This window comes from Carex rostrata, chromosome 29, assembly GCF_964058835.1.
Source record: "Carex rostrata chromosome 29, lpCarRost1.2, whole genome shotgun sequence".
Lineage (NCBI taxonomy): Eukaryota > Viridiplantae > Streptophyta > Magnoliopsida > Poales > Cyperaceae > Carex > Carex rostrata.
The window spans coordinates 4175055-4187515 of NC_135946.1; the positions used below are offsets into that span (position 1 = coordinate 4175055).

General features: G+C 32.7%; 1 pseudogene; it reads left to right on the forward strand.

Annotated features, from left to right (window-relative positions):
• The first annotated feature begins 3551 nt into the window (after positions 1-3551).
• On the forward strand, positions 3552-8690 carry LOC144546175 (wall-associated receptor kinase 3 pseudogene; annotated as a pseudogene).
• Positions 8691-12461: the final 3771 nt, after the last annotated feature.

A 12461-nucleotide genomic window follows, 5' to 3' on the forward strand; every position in this document is an offset into this window, starting at 1 on the left:
CGCGGATATGATTTTTTTTCATTAAGTACATATGTAAAGCAAAAAGGCGTGCGTTCGAAAATGATCAGCTCCAACATTCATACACAACTAATTAAAATAAAATAATGTATAAATGTGCTTGAACATTTATACATGATTCTTTACTAAGCAACCATGTACGGATGACACAAATTGTGCACGGATGTGGTTAACTTATTTGTGTATAAAGGATGCTTGTAATCATACACAGTTTTATTGTAATCATACACATATTTATTGTATGACCCGTGTGTGATGAAAGAAACATCAAATTGCTATATATGTGTATGCTAAATTCTGCTTTATGTAAAAACAAAAACATATAAAATAAATTTTACAAAATAAATTTTTACAAAATTAAAAGATAAGCTTAAAAATTTACATTCAACATGAATATAAATAACTGTACAAGTGAATTGTATAAAACTGTGTATGTGTATGTGTATATGTATGTGCATGGGTATGTCATTTCTGCAATCTGGAACGGTTCTACAGGTAAAAACCGTTCCAGATAAGTATCTGGAACGGTTTTTACCTGTAGAACCGTTCCAGATAGTAAATTTTAATTTTTATGGAATGAAAATATAAAAATTATATAAGAAAATTTATAAAACAATTTCTAAAATGATTTATATAGCAATTTCAAATATAATTTTTGTATCTTAAAAAAATATGTGTATGTAAAAAAAAAATGTGCATGTGTACGTGTATATATATGTGTATGCTAAATTCTGCTTTATGTAAAAACAAAAACATATAAAATTAATTTTACAAAATAAATTTTTACAAAATTAAAAGATAAGCTTAAAAATTTACATTCAACATGAATATAAATAACTGTACAAGTGAATTGTATAAAAATTTGTATGTGTATGTGTATATGTATGTGCATGGGTATGTCATTTCTGCAATCTGGAACGGTTCTACAGGTAAAAACCGTTCCAGATACCACCGTTCCAGATAGGTATCTGGAACGGTTTTTACCTGTAGAACCGTTCCAGATAGTAAATTTTAATTTTTATGGAATGAAAATATAAAAATTATATAAGAAAATTTATAAAACAATTTCTAAAATGATTTATATAGCAATTTCAAATATAATTTTTGTATCTTAAAAAAATATGTGTATGTAAAAAAAAAATGTGCATGTGTACGTGTATATATATGTGTATGCGCGCTAAATTCTGCTTTATATAAAAACAAAAACATATAAATATAATTTTACAAAATAAATTTTTACAAAATTAAAAGATAAGCTTAAAAATTTACATTCAACTTGAATATAAATAACTGTACAAGTGAATTGTATAAAAATGTGTATGTGTATGTATATATGTAAGTGCATGTGTATGTCATTTCTGCAATCTGGAACGGTTCTATGGTAAAAACCGTTCCAGATTAGAAAATGACCAAAATTATCAACTTTTTTTTTACATAAAATTGCACATACACATACTCATAAACATTTCTATACAATTATTTTTGCACAGTTAATTATTAAGATACAAAAAAAATTTGTGCAGTGATTTATTTAATTTTTTTTAACTTTCTAATATCTCAGATATATCTATTAGTTCAAAATATATCAGAAAAAATAATCTGGAACGGTTCTACAGGTAAAAACCGTTCCAGATATATATCTGGAACGGTTTTTACCTGTAGAACCGTTCCAGATTACTTTTTCTGATTAATGAGGGGACAGGTGCTGTGATATGCTGCTTGCAATTTAGTTCTCTATTCTCTGGAAATAATGTATCTCTTTCTTTTTCCAATTTGCCAAATGTTACATTGAAATCATTTAAAACTAATATGTTTATTCATGGAATAAAAAAAAAAAAATTTCTTTCTAGTTTATTAAAAAATATGCATTACCAGCAGGATCAGTTTTATTTAAAACAGATCCTGATAGTATCAAGATCGGTTCTAACCAATAACTGATCCTAATAGTTCAAACTATTAGGATCGGTTTTTGTTGAAAACAGATCCTGATACTATCAGGATCGGTTTTTAGTAAAACCCGATCCAAATGATTGAACTATTAGGATCGGTTCTAATATAAAACTGATCCTGATAGTATCAGGAACCGTTTCCACAAAAAACCGATCCTAATAGTATTATACTAGGATCAGTTGTTACTAAAAACCGATATGAATAGTTTTTAGGATCGGTTTTTTTAAATAAACCGATCCAGATACTTATTAGGATCGGGTGTCCATATAACCGATCCAGATAGGCTGATCCTGATTTCTGTTTTTCCACTAGTGAAGAGATGCGCGCAAACGAAATTTCCAAGATAACCTAAAGCAATAATTAGTATTGAATTTTTAAAAGATAGTCTAGAATTTTTTTTTTACCTCATTATTGATAGTGTGATAATTAGTATAAAGTTACCTGACCTGAGGTCAATGGTGTATATCTATCTCAAGTTGGTGAATCAAATTTTTATTTTTCTTAAATATTGAAAAAAATTGTGAACATTGTGTTCGGGTTAAATCTAGAAATGCATAATACTTGTACTTCCTGTACCAACTACAAGAAACACGCAATAGACTCAATAAACCATATACCAAGTATAAATGAGAAATTAGATACAAATGTAACTTTGCATACAACCAAATACTAACAATAGATAAAAAATGTTACCGTGAGATAGATCGAGTCCAACAAGCAGACAAGAGAAAACAAACACAAAAACAAGGTGGTTTACTCAAGCCTACTCCACCAGGAGGCACACGACCAACAAACTTCACTATTAAACAAGAAATTACAAGGGATACTAGCAAGAGCAGAACTAGAAAACTTTAATAGAGAAAGTTGAAAAATAAAATGCATAAATGTAATAAGTGGGATTTGAACTCAAGACCTATCATCTACAAGATAAAACTTTAACCACTAGATTACAAGTAAATATTTTGTTATTATTGAGAGAGGCTGAATTATTTAGAAAGTTAAAAAAAATAAAATTTAATTAAATTTCAATAAATATAACTAAAATATTAAAATCATAGGAATGGCTTAGCCACCTTTTCAATACACTTAGATCTGCCCATGAATATAAGAGTGATCCAATTATTAGCACAAGCAATCACTACATCTCACAATCTCTCTTCCTTTCTTTCTCTCTTTCTCACTTTCAGTCTTGCACAAAAAGGAGCAGCCACCACTAAACTAATCAACTTAGGTCACAAGAGATATAAAAAGAAGTGTGGAGGAAGTTGGACGGAGCTGATTGGGCCTAAAAAACCCAGCACAATGATGAAAAGTGTGCTGCGATTATTATTACAAACTAGTAACATTAAATGTAGTTTGGAATAATTAAAACGAATAAAAAGCAATATTGACTCGTTATTTTGATAATCTTGGTCAGTCCATTACTAAGCGCGTCATTTTGAAGAGGTCATTTCGGAAAGCCGTAATTCATAAAGACTATCAATAGGGATTTAGAGTTGTGGTCCACTAAATAATTGACTCATTAATTTATTCAATTATCAACGTGCAAATATATGCTTTATAAATAGCGTCGAAATGCTGTAATGTGGCATCGATCCATTAATATAAACTAGATAAAATATTAGTAGCCTTCTCGTTTATATATTATGGCGGTGGCAATGATACTAATCCAATTTCTTCTCCTCCTACACTTGAAAACTGCTGAATCTGCGAAGAGCACCATTGCTCTGCCTGGTTGTCCAGAGAGCTGCGGTGGAATTCCCATCCCTTACCCTTTCGGAGTTGGCCGAAATTGCTCCCTTTCTAAAGAATTCAGTGTCACTTGCGAACCATCTTCTGATTCTAACACTACTACTATTCCTCGCCTTTCGGATATTTTTCAAAATTTCCAGATTCTGAATATAAACCTGTCCTTCGGCCAGGCACGTGTAAACTTCCCCGCAGCTGGCCAGTGCTATAACAGAACGACAAAGAAAGAACACAATTGGTATTTCCCAATAGACAATGGTAACTCATCATTCAGGATCAACACTGAGAAGAACAAATTTACAGTCATTGGGTGTAATACGCTTGCCTATCTCCGTCTTGACGATACTAATTACTCAGTAGGGTGCCTATCTTCGTGTGATAGCCTAGATACCCTGAATAAATATGGATCCTGCTCTGGAATTGGTTGTTGCCAGACAGCTATTCCCAAAGAAACAAACAGTTTTTATATCGGGTTTGATGATAGATACAACAACTCGGATGTGTATGATTTCAATCCTTGCAGCTATGCTATGGTGGTGGAGGCGGCGGAGTTCAAGTTCCGGACCAATTACGTCACCACGAAAGTGCTGGGAGACTTTAATAACCTGACTGGTAGTTTTTTAGAATTTCCTATGGTGTTCGACTGGGCAATAGGAAACACGACATGTGACATAGCACTGAAAAACAAATCCACCTATGCATGCAGAAGCGATAACAGTAGCTGCTTTACAGTCAGTGGTGGCGGCTATCTCTGCAACTGCTCCGTTGGTTATGAAGGCAATCCTTACCTTGATAGAGGCTGCCAAGGTCACACTCTCTCTCTCTCTGATACAGATGCACGCACAATCTCACACTCTCGTGCTTGTGCTTTCTTTATCTTTTATTTTTATTTTTACTTTTTTATAATACCAGAGTTGGCACCCTCAACGATTGCCTATCATATTAAAAAAACATAGATTATTCATAAATATGGTACAGTAATATGTAGGCATCTAAGATAATGTGGCATATATTATCTCTTGCAGACATCAACGAATGTGTCAACCAAAATGCATGCTCCAAGCCAGGAAAATGTCACAATTATGAAGGAGGATATCGCTGCTCTTGTCCTATCGGTTGGCGTAGTAATCATAACAATCCTGGTCCGGCAAAATGCGCTCTCAACGTTGCACTAGTTGCAGGTTTGTTATTACCTTCTCAAGATACATAACTTCCATGAATTTTTGAAAGTTATTACAAGTATAGAAATAGAGCCAAACGAAAAAATTATTAATACCCTCAAAAATGAAAAAAATTATCAAATTTGCTCTGACCGCTCAAACGTGGGATGATCATCTTTATTCACCAAGCTGGCCCATCTTTGGGCAGTCACCTTCTTTTTTTCTTTTTTCTTTTTTATCAAACCAGCCAGTGGCAGGGCAGTCAGCCACAGTATTTTTTTTTAGAGACCTTAATAATTTCTATAAATAAAAATGAGAAATAAAAAATATTCAATTTGATAGCAAACATTCATTTTGAACAATTCTTTAATTTATAATCTTAACAATTTTGAAAATCTTTAAAAAGAAAAATTTAATTTAAAATCCGATGTTATAGAAGACCTATATTATCCATATATCATGTCTATAAAAAAAGAAGTAATGAGAATTTATATATGCTTCACTGTATGCCAAATGATTTGGGATTTTAGTGATTTAAAAATAATATTTTTCTTATTATACAAGTCATCTTTTCTTTAGTAATTTGTTTTGGAGACGGACCGAAATTTTAACAAAATTATCAAAATTATAATGATTAAAGACAGTTGGATAAGAAACCAATCTATCTGTGATAAAGTTAGTTTATTTTTTAACATAACGATTCATTTTCATTTTTTGGAATTTTTTTTACTATTTAAAATTTCTGGACCGCTGGATCGGCGATTTTCAAAGTGGCTTAATAAATAGTAAAAAAATTCCAAAAAATATAAAATTTGGTCTCCAAGCACATTTCAATATGGAGATCATGTTGAGCGGTTCAGATCAATAATTTGTACTTTAAAATCGCAAAATATGAGCGTGAAGTAAAATAGTCACTTTATTACTTCGCAACTCACCGTAGCCCAACTCATATATATATGATCATAACTTAACAAGTAATAGTAGGTTAAATTATATTATGCACACAAGCATGCTTATCATTATAATTTTTTTGGTAATTCTGCTAGATGTGAGTCCAACCCTTTTGATATTTACTGTTTTGTTATTTATAAAAATATTCCGGATGTAAATATTTTTTGGTATAAATAACTAGACATGTCTGCTCTCATGAATATTTCATACGAAAAATTTAATGTTGATATCTGATTTATAATAAAAGAACATTAATTATCAAAATTCAAACTGTTACAAAATTATATTTTAATTATTATGTAATAACAACGAGTATAATGTTATGAGCGAGTTAATTTATAGCTCCGTCGATGGAAAAGTGCCATACACTACTATAATCTATTTTATATTTTATTAAGGTGGATATGATAACTTAACAGTGTTGGTGTTCAGGGTAATAATTCTCTTCAAGATAACCATTGTCCTAGGAATAACTTACCCGGCCCCAACAGTAGTCCTTTCTTTATCCATGGTTTTAAAACAAATTCTGGCAGTACTAATTTAGAATAACAATTTAATATATTCTAACTAATTTGAGCCGCTGTCATTTCTTCGGCTGCCTTCTGTGGACTACCTCCATGCACTAGTTAAATTTCATATTTTCGTTGATTTCGTACTTCCGTTAATTCTTTAATGTTATATCGGTCAAATTTTGTGGATTTCATATTTTCGCTGATTTCATATTTTGTTGATTTCAATTATAAAAACAAAATTATATCACAAACGTGAGGAAAATTTGTCAACATCCTAAAATATAACTTTTTTTATTTACAAAATTATATCACCGGCATGCAAAACTATATCGCATATCAACAAAAAAATATTTGAAGTCTAGTAGTGATTCTCCATCGTGTTACAAAAACATTTGATCGTCCCTGCCGAGGAAAAAACCAGCAGTCATTAAACTTCCACTATTTAATATTATAATTAACATCCAGGTATGTGAAACTTTTAAGTTCTTTCGATTGACAGTCGACATATGCCTACTTAAAAATATTGAATAAATGCAACACAATTGACGTCTACAACAATGTAGGAGAGAGAGAAACAACAATGTGACATTCCACTCAATAAAAAGAGCGAGGGAGAGGGAGATTGATCAAGGTCTAGTAGCATATCCAAATGTATAAAAACAGAAGTTCCATAACATGTCCCCTTTAATTGAAAGCTAAAAGATAAAACATACATATACAAGTATTAACTGGGAGTAATAATTATAAATATTACTACAGAAGATTAAAGCAAGTTTGCACTAAATAATGTAGGAACTGCTGCCGGTATTGCTGCTTTAATATTTCTTGGGGTTGCCATATATGTGCTCCGGGAGAGAAGAAACCTTTCAAAAGTAAAAGAGATATACTTTCAACAACATGGGGGATGGATTCTGTTGGAGAAGATTAAATTAAACCAAGGATTTGGTTTTACTATCTTCACGAAGCAACAGGTAGAACAGGCAACAAACAATTTTGCCAGTGCAAATATACTTGGCTATGGAGGCCATGGCACTGTCTACAAAGGAACTCTAAGAGATCAAACAATTGCCATTAAAAAGTGTAAGATAGTCGATGCGAGAAAAACGAAAGAATTTGGAAAAGAGATGCTTATTCTCTCGCAAATTAACCACAAGAACATTGTAAAAATCTTAGGCTGTTGTCTAGAGGTTGAGGTTCCAATGCTTGTATACGAATTTATCCCAAATGGTACCCTATATGATTATATCCATTATAAAAAACAAGGATCACACATTTCTCTCGAAACACGTCTAAGGATTGTGCATGAATCAGCAGAAGCACTTGCTTACTTGCACACTTCTGCATCTCCTCCAATTATCCATGGAGATGTGAAGTCTGCAAATATTCTCTTGGACCAAAATTACACAGCAAAGGTGTCAGATTTTGGAGCCTCAATACTTGTTCCGACAGATGAAGCACAATTTGTTACACTTGTGCAAGGAACGTATGGGTACCTAGATCCAGAATACATGCAATCTGGCCAACTGACAGACAAGAGTGATGTGTACAGCTTTGGTGTAGTTCTGCTGGAGATTCTAACCAGCAAGCCCGTAGTTGATTTTGATGCACCAGAAGAAAAAAAGAATCTTTCGTCTCGCTTCCTCTCTTCTATGGAAGAGAACAAAATGCAAGAGCTTCTAGATGATGAAATTAAACATGAAGATGATATGCAATTAATCAAGGCAATTGCTGAACTGGCTAAGGAATGTCTAAGTATGAAGGGGGAAGACCGACCTATGATGAAAGATGTAGCCGAAGAACTTCTTCGAGTAAGCAAGCTCAAGCAGCATCCTTGGAGACAAGAGTACAATCCTGAAGAAACAGAGACCCTGCTCACTGAACGATCCCAACATGCAATAGAGATTGAGCTTACTAGCAATTATTTTAGTACAGATAATGAAGCGGAGGAGAGCATTGCCATCGGTCGTTAATTACCATTATCTCTTGTCCTATTTATGTGGGTTGTATATTTTATTTTCTCATTATGTAGCCATTTTGGTTTCCTATATTGTATTGTATTGTATTAGATTGTTGGAAATGCTTTCTGTTGTATTGTATTGTATTATGTTGTAATTTACAATTTTCTTAGTGCTTCAGTTTGTATAATTCCGTCGGCTTCCTTCTAATGTATAATAGTATTGGATTCCAAGATATTTAATTGGATACAACTCAGACCTTAGGAAATGGCTAAGCCAAGCAATTGCAGATGGGTGTTAGATAAAGGGTCCAGCTTGGTGGAATGTCTGTAGGTATCAGTAACCCTATAGACGAGGGTCAGATAAAGGGTCCAGCTCGAATGAAAATATGTAGTTGCTACAAGCCATAATAAGTCGAGTTAATCCAATATGCGTTGTGTTTGAACTTCATCTTGGAAATTCCGTTGATTGTGATTCATTGGATTTGTTGGTTGTCGAGCATATGTATCCCTTTTATTATGAATATGTATTTGTTTGAATTGATATTGTATGGGTTTCATTTTTTAATATAGAGTTTGATTGCAAATCCAATAATCTAACTGTGACAAATTTCGCACTGAGAATTTATTCTCACCCCCTCCCTTTAGGTTATATTACAGGTTCTGGTGCGACTAAATCCAGGAAGGCACGCAAGTAGTAGGCCTTTGGTAGTGTTACTTCTATGACCCTAGATATATTTTGTGTATAGCTTTAGGGTAGGCCTTGCGATTAGTATCCGGATAAGATACTTTTGATGTATTAAACTCTGACCAGATTATGTACTCATATATATATATATATATATGAACTTTGTTTGATATTATTTTGTCATGAATTTCTGAGTGTATGTTGAACTGCCTTGTAAGCATACACGGAGTTGTATGCTTACAGCGGGGGACTGTCGCGACCCGTGGCCGCGGGGTGTGACAGAGCTACACAGATTTATACTTAAAAATCCGTGTAGAAAAGTTATTGTAGGGTTTTGGTTATATAAAAGGTCTTCTCCTTCCAGCGTCGTTTTGATCAATTAATACTCTCTCTGTGTATTGAATGTTCATCTGATTTCTACGCACAAGGAGGCCGGATCTGAGATCTTTGAAGTGAATTTGTATCTCCTCTCTATCTTGCTAAGGTTAGTCAAATATATATATATATATATATATATATATATATTTCTCTTTTCTTCCTCTAATTTTCTGTTACTTATTATTGCTTATTTATATTCATTATTAATTAATGCATGCATGCTTGATTTGTTAAGATAATATAAATAATTAGTGTATTTTGGACCATTTTTTGAACGTGACAAGTAAAGAAAACGCCTAAGGTCTTGTAACACCACGTGAATAAAAATATTAATTTAAGATACAGCATAAATAGTGTATGTAATTATTTATTCTCCTATGTCATTTTCTTTCTTTCATTCGCTTAATTTAACAAACTACCTAAATTAAAATGTCATGAAAAGAAATTAATAGGTTCCGACATAAATCATGATGTAAAATGTATATATAACGGATCGTTGCAAATATTGTAGCATAATATACAACCCAACTAATTCATCAGCCAACTTCTATTCTGTGAAAGGTAAAGACATAAAAATTGAATTCATGACCGCTCAAAATAGCCAGCGCCCGATCCCTGATCCAAATAAGAAACCGCTCTATCTATATATGATTAAAACCACTGGTTCGCATCTCTCTCTCTCCTTCGCATCTTCACCGATTCTGTATTCTTCTCAATTATTTATTCTTTTTCTTCCGCCATAGTCACAGAGGTCATCAAATTCTATCTTTCTTGTCATTTTTTTAAAATTCTTTTTCATTCATATACTCTATGGGAGAATCAATCCGTACCACAACAAGAATGAGACACTTTTCGCGAGGATAAAAAAGTGACTTTTTGCGACGGACTACTTCCATTGTTCAGCTTTTTCTTTTTGCGACGGACGACCGTCGTAAAAGCACTTTTTCCCTCGCAAAAAGTGTCTACTTTGTTGTCATGCATCCAAACTAACGTTTTTTCAATTTTCATTAAATTAATATTTGTTTGAGTTGTGTTTTGTTTGTTCTTTTTTGTTGCATTCATTTGGAACTTGACTATCTTATACTATATTTACATAAACATGCCTTACTTTAGATAGTCAGATACGTTTTCAATTTTTTTTATTTAATTAATGCAGAAACTTGTGTCGTTAGTTTTTTGTCTGTTGGCATTTGGATTAGAATTGGATTATTTTATACTACTTATATATAGATATACATGCCTCCTACATATTATGGCTCTTTTGTCTTTTTCTGTTTCCTTTCGGTTTGAAATTGAGTATTTTATATTATATGCATATATATATATATATATATATATATATATATATATATATATATATATGGGTACGGCTAAATTGCTGTCAGCAGCATTTCAGCGGAGGTGCTGCCGGAGCAATATCGTAATTTCTGATGTCTAAACAACAAATCCAAATCGTTAGATGTTTAATATATATTATAATCTACTTGCAGACCAAATTTTACATTTTTTGGAACTTTTTTAATATTTATTAAGCTGGTTTGAAAACCGATAATTTCAGTAAATTTCTGCAGCATTGAAATCAGCGGTTTTCAAACCAGTTTAATAAATAGTGAAAAAATTCAAAAAAATGTAAAATTTGGTCTCCAAGTAGATTATAATATAGATTAAACATCTAACGGTTTGAATTTGTTGTTTGGACATCATAAAATAAAAAAAGGCCTGGCAGCACCTCCGGCTAAAATGCTGCCGACAGTAATTTAGCCGTGCCCTCTATATATATATATATATATATATATATATATACAGAGAGAGAGAGAGATGGGCTATGGTGCATTGCAATGCATGAACCCCCTTATGCATTGCACTATAAATCACGGATTTAAAGTCCTAACGACCGATTTGAACCGTTAGATATTTAATCCATATTGAGTTGTACTTGGAGACCAAATTTTATATTTTTTGGAATTTTTTTACTATTTATTAAGTATTTTTGAAAATTGATATTTTGCTGTGAACAGTAAAAAAATTTGGACCATCAGATCAGCGACTTTCAAAATTGCTTAATAAATAGTAAAAAAATTCCAAAAATGTAAAATTTGGTCCCCAAGCACATATTAATATGAAGAACAAGATGAACGGTTCGGATCGGTCGTTTGGACTTTAAATCCATGATTTATAGTGCAATGCATAAGGGGGTTCATGCATTGCAATGCACCATAGCTCATCTCTCTCTCTCTATATATATATATATATTAGTTTGATAATAGTCAGATAGTCAGTTTGGAATTCGACTATGTTATTAAATTTGTTTATATAAGTCAGATTAAATGACAATAAATATATTTGATTATATCTTGAATGACAATCAAATGAAAATATATAAGTACTAATTTAGAAACCGTGTTACATGGTCTACGTCTGAATTTTAAAGTAAAAAGTGGCGAAGAAACGGTAGCGAACTACACCACAATAGCAGGTACAGGTTTCCTGGACATTGTCAAATTGTTACTTACCATTTTGTTTGCATTTATTTATTCATGAATTATACATGTTGAATCGAACGATCTTTTTGGCTTTGTTTAGAGAATATTAGGATAGGATTATTCGTTTGATCAACGAACTCACAGGATGTGTTGTGTTGAGTAGTGACTCGTGTGTGATTAATGAGACAAATATGGAATGTAATGGATAAGTTAAAGGAAAGGGGCCAATATGCGTTGAACGCATGTTGGAATGTATACATTGGGTCTAGTGTCCGACTGGATCCCTCATTAACGTGGCGTTGGTTAGACTTTCCGTCACGGGTCAATATCTTGCGGTGGTTCGAGTCCCCGTTGAGTGAGACAGTTGAACTAGTGGTGGTTCGAGTCCCCCTAGTGAGATGCCAATAGCTGGAGTGGTTCGAGTCCCCCTGGTGAGGCAAAGAAGATTTAGCAGTGGTTCGAGTCCCCGTCTAGTGGCACGGCCAAGATCTAGTGGGGTTTGAGTCCCCCTGATGAGGCAGTTAAAAACTTGAAAGATAACTTAAAAAGTGTGTGTGTGTGTGTGTGTGTGTGTTTTAAATATTCATTAGTAAGATCGCATGTAATGATATAATTTTA